This window comes from Ailuropoda melanoleuca, chromosome 14 (genome assembly GCF_002007445.2).
Source record: "Ailuropoda melanoleuca isolate Jingjing chromosome 14, ASM200744v2, whole genome shotgun sequence".
NCBI classification, from domain to species: Eukaryota; Metazoa; Chordata; class Mammalia; order Carnivora; family Ursidae; genus Ailuropoda; species Ailuropoda melanoleuca.
In genome coordinates, this window is record NC_048231.1 from 33,912,770 (window position 1) to 33,921,366 (window position 8,597).

The 8,597-nt window shown below is 54.7% G+C and overlaps 1 protein-coding gene across 3 annotated transcripts in view; it reads left to right on the forward strand.

Annotated features, from left to right (window-relative positions):
• Positions 1 to 365: 365 nt before the first annotated feature.
• The window catches only part of BDKRB2 (bradykinin receptor B2), a 28,935-nt gene continuing 20,703 nt past the window's right edge, over positions 366 to 8,597 (forward strand). For 2 of the 3 annotated variants that reach the window (XM_019792976.2, XM_002930133.4), the window contains exon 1: positions 366 to 499. The gene's annotated coding sequence lies outside the window, so the exon portion shown is untranslated. The remainder of the gene's footprint in view (positions 500 to 8,597) is intronic. The other variant, XM_034642388.1, reaches the window with a different exon arrangement.

Below are 8,597 nucleotides of genomic sequence, written 5' to 3' on the forward strand. Positions count from 1 at the left end.
TTTGAGCACTGGATACGTTTGCCACCCTGTGGCTCTAAACAGCAGCCAGTCTACAATAGAATATTCCTTGGGCTAACCTGGAAATCTTCCATGTGGATCCCTGAGCTCTCAAGGATCACTGGGCAGGCAGAGCCCGGGGTGACCACAGCCACCCTGCCTGGCCTCTGCAGGCGTGGGTTCCAGAAACTGTGGCCGGACTGGCCCGGTCGCTGGGCAGGAGCGCTGGGCTGGGCTGGAGGTGGAGGGAGGAAGTGCCCAGGAGGGCGGTGACATCACCACCCAGCCCTTGAAAGATGAGCTGTTCCCTCCACCACTTCAGCGCGGCTCTAGCGGCTCCTAGGAGGGGTGAGGACATCAGGCAGCCCTACTGGACCTAGGGAGGGCCCGAGGTACCCGCGTGGCTTGCTCTGGACAACGGGGGTCCCGGGCAGGGTCTGGTCCAGTCGCTTCACCATTGCCAGGAGGACAGGAGGTCCCAGCACAAAGAGAGAGCTGGCAGGTGAGTGTCCCAGGGGCTGATTTCCCCGGGGTTGGGGGTAAAGTTCCCTCAGGTCCTGGGGAGAAGTTCCCTTCCTTTCCCAGTCCTAACAAGTAACAAGAAGGGCTCCCAGCCGGAGGAATTATCTTGTTTGTTCCAGGTTTGTCTTCTCCCTGAATCGAGACAGGCATGTGTGTATTTGCGTGAACAATTTAATGATTTGATTTTTATGGACTCTGGGTAGCTGCCTCGGACTTCAGCAACAAGGGGCAAGCAGGGTTGGGTGTGGGGTTTAGACTCTGGAATCCGGCTTTTAACTCACAGCTGTGCTGTTCATGGGCCCCGTGTGACCTTGGACAAGTTGCTTAACCTCTCTGAGCCTCACAGTCTCTCTGTCTGCAAAGTGCCCTGCTAGCTGGCCCTCGGGGTGGCAGGAGTTAAATCAGAGGCCAGAGGAGAGAGGGTCTGTAAATGCGATGTTCAGGGAGGCGGTGGAAACTCAGGCAGGCTTAAAGCCCCTTGGGTCCCGGTCCTGGTCCCGGTCCTGGTCCTGGCTGTCCAGGGCTGAGGGATAAACCTGGACACACATTCAGAGCCTGGGCTTTGCACGGGTTGGAGTCCCAGCTCTGCTCTTATTCCCTGCGTAACATTTTTGAGCAAATTATTTTTTTCCCCCCATTTCCTGAGCGTGGAGATGACTTGGCAGGGAGGTGGAAGGGTAAGCATGGGCTCGTGCCCGCCTGTGTGCATGCCACCACAGCTGCAGTGGGGCTCCAGGAGGGCTGCCAAGGGCAGATGGTTACATGAGCCTGGGTTGGGTGGGCAGTGGGCGTTGCTCGGGCGGGCAGGTTCAAATGTGCCTCCCTGAGTCACGGGCTGTCTGTGGCTCCTGCACACAGGAAGTGGGAGCTCTGGCCCAGGTGTGGGGCGGTGGAGGGCCCTGGCCCAACCCCCTTGAATTTCTTCTGTAAGAGAGAGAAGGGCTCAGGCCGGGGCCAGGGTGAGCGACCCCAGAGGGCACTGCCTCTTCTCTGGAGGAAAGTCATTCTGTGTCCTTCCAGGCCCTGGCAGCCACCGGGTGACAGGGAGCCCCACAAGCTTGAGGAAAGAGTGTGCCATTTCCCCTTGTGTGGGGTGGAAGGCAGGCAGCTCTGGGGAACAGCCAGGGAAAGAGGTTTGGGTAAAACATTGAAAACAAGAAGGCTCCCATGCCATCCCCACAGGCGAAAGCCTAGGGCCCCATTCCAGCCCTGCCCTAAACTCACAAAATCCCTGCCATCCTGTGCTCCAAGCCCCTCTGGGTAGAGGTGAAGAAACAGTCTCAGAGCGGGGACATCACCTCCCCAAAGCCCTTTGCTCGGGTCAGGGGATGCCTCAGCCTCTTTGGGACTCTGGCTCTGTCACTTACACACAGGGGAAGGTTCAGATGACTGCCTGAGTCTGGGGGCAAGGGGGTGGTGGTCTAAGGACTTGGGATTAGACCACATTTGAGAGATGCCAGCCAAGCAGGGACCACACAGGGGAAATAGCCGTGCCACGTGGTCTCGGCTAACACAGTGATAGCCTCTGGCCTGGCCTGCAGTTCAGAGCGGGCCAGAGGGACTGGTTTTCAGAATGAAAGCAGGGCTCTTCTCTCTCAGTTCACGGCTGCCTCCCCTGCACGGAGAACCGTGCTCAGCATAATGCAGGCTCCGGTCACTACCTGCCGAATGAGCAGATGGATGGATGGATGGGTAGAACTCCTATGTGACAGACGCCCATCTGAAAAAGCTACCTACTGTAGGATTTCAAGGATACGACATTCTGGAAAAGGCAAAACTATGGAGATAATAAAAAAAATCAGTACCCGCTGGGGGTCGGGGTGGGGAGGGGTGAGTAGGCAGAGCACAGCGGATGTTTAGGGCAGCAAAACTGTTTTACGAGGCTGTAGTGGTGGGTACACGTCATCACACTGGTGGGTACACGTCATCACACTTTGTCCAAACCCGCAGAGTGTACAAAAGCCCCATGGACTTTGGGTGATAACGATGCGCCAATGCAGGTATTCACTGTAGGAAATGCACCCCTCTGGTGGGGGGATGTTGATCATGGGGGAGGCTGTGGGTGAGGGGGGGCAGGGAGCCTCTGGGAAGTCTCTGTACTTTCTGCTCAATTTTTCTGTGAACCTAAAACTGCCCTAAAAAAAAATTGAGCCTTTTTAAAAAAAAAAAAAAAAAAAAGGAACACAAAGCAGATCTGTGTGCTGTTTTGAGTATTCAGAAGGCACACAGAGTATCTCAAGACCGTGAGTCAAATGATCTGAACCTACTAAGATTTGACCCCCAAGTGCGTCCCTCCCAACACCCACCCAGTCTGGGAACCCCCGGACCTGTGAGTATCTTTCTTAGTGTACATACTTCCAGGGACGGGGAGCTCATTACTTCACCAGCCAGCCTGCTCCGTCTCATGAGTGTTCTACTGTTAAAAAGTCCTTCCTTAGGCTGGAGCTAGATTCCTGTCCCAATGAGCAATGGTCCACTTTCTATTTCTTGGAGCTGGAGTGTATGCATTCTAGTCCTCGCAAGCCTTCTCTGAGCTAACTATCTGCAGCTCCTTCACCAAGACACACTTTCTCCTGCAAACCCAAACACTCAGCTACTTCTTTGACTCTGTCATCCCGGTGGGATCTGGAGGCTAGTGGAGGCTAGAAAAACATGAGCCCCCCCCCCACCAAATCGTCACAGCACAAAGCACTGGAACACACATGAGCTGTGGGTTCAGATCCTGACTGTTTACCGGTTAGGGCTCTCTGAGCCTGCTTTCTCCACGGTGCAATGGGGATCTCCACTCCCGTTTGTGAGGACCACGGCAAGGCGTAACTCTGATGGTGTCGGTGGGCTGTAAGCAGGCATCAGGCTCACTGTAGGTGCCCGCCTAGCAGAGGGACGGCTTACCGGGGGGCAAGAACAGGGTCTGGGGCTATCAGAGGTGCTGTCTTTGCCCTGCAATAGGGCCACCGCGTCTTGGGGATTCCCAGGGAAAAGGGCCCCCCAGCAGCCACGCGCCCAGGTTCCCAGGCAACGCATCCTTGAGTGGTGACAACAGGAGCCCCATCATACTTCCCTTCAGGGCTCAAACTTTAGGTTTCCGGTCCCCCACCCCCAGTGCCTGTGGGCTTCCTGATGTCTGGAGCCTGGGGGACGCTGGCAGGTGGGGCACAGACAACCGGCTTCCAGACCCCAATCCAAATTCACCAGACAGCAGAGAGACCTCAGAGCAGTCACCTCGCTTCTCTGGGCCTCACGGGGCCGCATTTGAAAATCGGCATTATCTGTCCCCGACATCCCCCAGGATGCTGTGAACTGTAGAGTGCCTGTCACTTCAGTGGTTGTCATTGTGCCGATCTTGATCCATGACTCCGTGTCTCCTCTTTCCTGAGGGTTTCCTGAACGACCACACTCCGGCGTGGGCATTGTGTCACAGGAAAGGACTAGCCATTTTCAGACGTTGCTGTGCGTCCCGTCATATGCGGAGGTTGGCTCCCTCCTCCGGCCTCCTGCAGACACCAGGGCCCCCTCCCGGGGCTCTAACTCCTACCAGCTCCCGGGACTTTGAAACAGGTTGGCCCATGTCCACATTTGGGAGACAAACTGCCTGAGCAAAGGGCTTTCCGAGGGGAACAACCTTGAGGAGGTCCTGGCAGGACCCCAAGGGGATGTTGTTAAATGTCAGCTAGTAAAGTGGGGATGGGAGAAGGGGCCTCTGGGCTCTCTTCTGACCGGAAATGTCCAGAAATGAATGGCTAGAATGCAAGAACATGGAGGGGAGAGGAAAAGCCGGACCAGGCAGGAGCGGGGTGCATCCACCTGGCACAGGTGGGCTCGGCAAGTCCAAAGGCCTGTGGACAAGGCAGTCTGCACAGATCACTCGTGGTAACTGGAACAGTGGGAAACAGGGGACTCAAAAGAATTGGGGCAGGTGGGCAGTAGACCCCCATGGCAGCAAAGCCTCGCTCCCTCCTAGCTCTGAAGCCATCGCAGGGACTGAATCCCACCCCCACTCCTCCCCAGCCGCGTGACCCAGGACAACCCCTTAGCCTCTCCTAGCTTTGGTTCAGTCATCTACAAATAATCATAGAATCGGAAACCTCCTAAAAGGAACCGGGAACTGCCTGCCGCGTCTGGTGCCTTTGAAGTGGGGGGTTGGCTTGTTAAACGCAACAAGGCGACTGTGCGTCCGGGATGGGGCCATTCTCCTTCTACAACAACGGGTACCCATGCCATGCTCCGCACACTCAGAAGAGGTCTGGAAGGAGCCAGGGGAAACCAGAGGGAGCGCTTGCTTCTGGAGGATGCTGGGGGCGGGTCCAGAGCCAGGAGGTAGGCTTCCTGGTCACTGTATACACTTTCCTACTCTTTGAAATTCTTATCGCAAGCAGGCATACCTCTTTGCAGAATCTCAATATATATTTAAAAAAAAAAGAAAGAAAGAAAATGAAGTGGAAATAAGGAGACAAAGTCCTCCAAGATGCCCGCTCTCCACAGCCCGAGTCTGTCCTGCAGAGGAAGGGAGGGGAAAATTACACATTGGCACAGGCACCCAGAAGCCAGTGCAGGGAAGAGGCAGCGAGGGAACAGGAGGGACCCCAGGGTGGGGGCACAGGCCGGCCCTCTGGTAATTCTGTGAGATTTGAGGAAGTGCATACACATCTACTGTGTGGGGGCTCTGTGTCGGGCGCCAGGATGCTGCTGGGGACCCAAAAACTGCTTGTCATGCTCAGACTCTGGGGAGGAATTTTTTCTGGAAAAAAAAATTTTTTTTTTACTCGTATGTGCATTCCAGCCGAATGAGAAATTAATCCCATCAAATAATCCAAGAAAGGGGAAGATGTTATAGAAAAAATTGGCGTGATCAGTGAATTTGTGTGATCAAAACCATCTAAAGTCTAAGGTGTGGCTAACAAGTTTGGTTGTAATGTAATTTGGAAACTTCATAACTGTTTTAAAAGGATGCTTCAGATTTTAAAAAATGGTCATAATCTGGCAGAACTAAGCTGGGAGAAAGGACTTTCTTAGACTAGCACGGAGCAGAGCTGCGGGGCACAGGGTGACCCAGAACCAGACCCCACGGCACCCTCCTGGCTGGTAGGGCCTGCATCAGGGTAGGCTCAGCCGGGCCTGGGGGACAGAAGTCTCTGCAGTGACAGTCAGAGGCATCTGGCTGTCAGAAGCCACAGCCATTAAGCTCTGGAACCTCTGTGGCTCTGGCCGCCAAGAGAGAGCAGGTGTCCCGAGGAGACCTCTTTGTCATTACAGACTGGTATTTGGGTGAGTTTCCAGGCTAATCTCTTGTGAGCCTCACCATGCAAGCCAGCCCCCCCCCACACCCTAAAGGCTCTGGGGCACCGGTGAGAGGGCGCGTGTCAGCCCAGCAGCCCTGAGCCTCAGGCCCCTGAGAGAGTCCCTTCCCAGCAGTCCCACGGCAGCCATTCACAGGCCTACGTCTCTGCAAAGTCAACTCCTTTGAAGGTCCGTCTGGACACTGAGAGCAGGCTCCCCCGAAAGCGGCCTCCATTTGGCTGCGGTCCTGGGCCAGGGGCGGGATGGGGGGATACTGGCCTGTTGGCCCGCAGCCCAGGGTTCTGACCCAGGCGTGGCCATTCGGTGGCTGAGAGACGCAGAGCGAGTCCTGGACTTCTCAGAGCCTCTCCTTTCTCACCCCATCAGGGTGTAAAGCCCACGGTCCACAGCTGCTGTGCGGCTGAAAGAACAGGACGGTGCATGCAGGTGGCCACACGACGCCACACTCCCCCTGTCCTTGCCTTACTGATCGGGGCTCCAGCTCAGACACCCGCCCACAAGGTCCACAGAGACTGGTGGGAGAGAGAGTCGAGGGCCCAAGAAACTCTCACGCAGCACTCTGCCTCTGGAGCCCCTGGTGTCATCCCCAGAGGACCCGGGACAGTCACACACATGGCTTGTTCCCAAGCATCTCAGATCCAGAGCCAAAGGCAGGGTCTCCACTCTGCCCTCCTTGGGCCTCTGTCACCACCAACAGGTACACAGACACACACACACACGTACCCCCCACACACACCCCACAAACACACGTATCACACACACAGTGCCCTGAAGTCATCTCAGCCCCACCTCTGGGTTCTCTTTCCACCCAGCACTGTCACCAGTGTTCCCTCTGATGACCCCACTAAACAGGGCTGCTCTCCCCACTCGAGAGTCAAGAAAAAGTCTTCAGAGCTAAAACAGAGCGAGTCAGAGGCCAAGCTAGGTTGGGACCTGGTCTGGTACTTCCCATGAGGACATCGTGCTTCCCCAGATAGGCAACGGTATCAAGAGAGGGACCCCCCCCCAGCCTGGGTGCTTCCCACAGTGGGACGTAATCCAGAAGCCCCAGCTGGGCACTAACAGCCCTGACGGGGACACCTTGCATGCCCCTGGCCATGGACCCATGTTTACTGTAAGAATAAGAATGAGCCACGGAGATTTTCCTTGCAAATGGCCTGGGGAACTTATTCTGAGAGTCTGTTTGGACGATGGTAGCTGTGGCTGAGGGGGCAGGGAGGGGGGCCCCCAGGGGCAGTCACCGCACAGAAAAACCCTTACATCTGAGGACAGTGGAAATGACGATTATTCCTGAGGCAGGAAAGGGAGCCGAGGCATAATGAGGTCCTGGGTGCCAGGGGTGATCCGCTGGGTCCCCACCACGTCCTGCAGGTGGGAGATAAAGCTCCTTGCCCTACCAGTGGGGGACCCAGGCTCAGAGAGGGGGCCCCTCACGTGATATCACACCAGTAGTAAATATCAGAGCTGGGATCTGAAGGCCACCAGTGAGACTCTATCGTCCAAGGTCTTTGTTACACAGCAAATCGGCCTCATGTGTCCCAGCTGGCCGGACCTAGGGCAGCCAGGGACGCAGTTGAATACACCAGAGGCTGGAGAGGGGAGGTCAGATGCCTGGGTGGCTCAGTCGGTTAAACGTCTGCTTTCAGCTCAGGTCATGACCCCGGGGTCCTGGGATCAAGCCCCACATCGGGCTCCTTTCTCAGGAGCCTGCTTCTCCTTCTCCCTCTGCCTGCTGCTCCCTCTGCTTGTGCTCTCTCTCTCTGACACATAAATAAATAAAATCTTAAAATTGAAAAAAAAAAACCCAACAACACAGAGGCGGGGGAACAGGGGAAAGCGGCAAGCAACCTAGCAACGAAGGAAAATGAAGCTGGCCTCAGGTATTCTGCAGCAACAAACACGCCAGATCCCCAAAAGAGGAACCCCTATAGATCCAGGAGGGAAACAGGCTGTGATCCAGAACGGTCCTCCGTGAGCAAAAGTAGCAGAAAGACATGCTCACATCTTGAAGGCTCATAAAACATGCCATCCCTGCAACTGTCATGGAAAAAATTACTCAGAGACATAACCCAGGCAACAGAGGCATTAATCAAAATCTAGAACAGAAGTTGGGAGACGATTGGCTTCTGCCATGCGGACCCCAAGTTCAGGAAATCAGTCCGAGTCCTCTGACACTGAGGGCTTATGCCCGGGAGAAAACCACAGCTTCCCAGAAACTCCCTCGGCAGCAACTCATTCGGGTACTTTTCCCTGGGTTTGAGAAGCCTGCTGACCACCTGCTCAGAGCTGGGGCTGGGTAAACAGGAAACACTGGAGAAACAGTTCATAAATACTTTAGACATTTCATTTTAAATGAAAACAGGATTGCATCTTTATCAGTTTTTATGTGAGGAAATCTTTTCCTTTGAACACAAGTTGGCGGATTTTCTTCCTTACACAACCTAACCTGTAATTCATTCTTTATGTTCTGAAAAATAGGAGAAAACACTTAGCTTAATTTAAATATCTTCATTACAAAAGTCATATATATCCTTCATAGAAAAATTGGAGGTTGCTACAACAAATAAAGAAAATGATCCCAGACTCAAAGACAAACACCATCAGTTAATAATTCGGTATTTTGGGGGCGCCTGGGTGGCACAGCGGTTAAGTGTCTGCCTTCGGCTCAGGGCGTGATGCCGGCATTCTGGGATCGAGCCCCACATCAGGTCCTCCGCTATGAGCCTGCTTCTTCCTCTCCCACTCCCCCTGCTTGTGTTCCTTCTCTCTCTGGCTGTCTC